An 853-nucleotide genomic window follows, 5' to 3' on the forward strand; every position below is an offset into this window, starting at 1 on the left:
TAGGGGTGTAACGGTGTTCAAAAATCACGGTTCAGTACGTACCTCGCTTTTGGGGTCACGGTTTGGTACATTTTCAGTACAGTATATTTATTTCAACAAAATATTTTCAAAATAAAAAAACCTAAAGAGGAAAATACATTCAAACTGCTAATTTGGGTCAGAAATTTCAACAGTATAAGAAATAGCACTTTTCTCAAGGTCTCACAAAGAACAAGCTTCTACAGAGTAGCCTGTTACTCTACCTTTTGGTTCGCACTGTACGGTTCGGTGCAGGTTAGTTCGGTTCGATGCAAATACAATACATTATACCAGTGGTTCCCAAACTTTTCCCCCTGCGCACCCCCTTGTACATTTCATTGTGGTTCGCGCACCCCCTAAGCGAATATTTTGGTGTGCTGATGGCCACGCAAGTATGGATTCACTGCGCATTCACTGCACATTATGCACAGTTGTTTAAAGGAATCCTCTTTCCCAATAGTCTAGGAGTTAAACTACACTTCAGATGGACCCTTTCTTCCAGCATACAATCCACCATACAATTAAAAACTACTTAATGTTCATTGATGCTGTATAAAAACTCACATATCCACCATTGCTCTATTCAGCTCGCGCACCCCCTTATGGCAGGTTGCGCACCCCCAGGGGTGCACGCACCACAGTTTGGGAAACCCTGCATTATACCATTACAGGCCTTATGCATATAGTATGTATACTATGTATGTTTCTATCCATTTTTGTGTGCCTCTGTATACTCAACCTCAATAACTTACAAAAACAGAAATTCACAAATAGGATGAAGGGAACATGAAGGTTAACAGGTGCTATGATTCATGATTTTTCTTTTTGACTCGAA

Source organism: Engraulis encrasicolus, chromosome 23, assembly GCF_034702125.1.
Source record: "Engraulis encrasicolus isolate BLACKSEA-1 chromosome 23, IST_EnEncr_1.0, whole genome shotgun sequence".
NCBI lineage: Eukaryota > Metazoa > Chordata > Actinopteri > Clupeiformes > Engraulidae > Engraulis > Engraulis encrasicolus.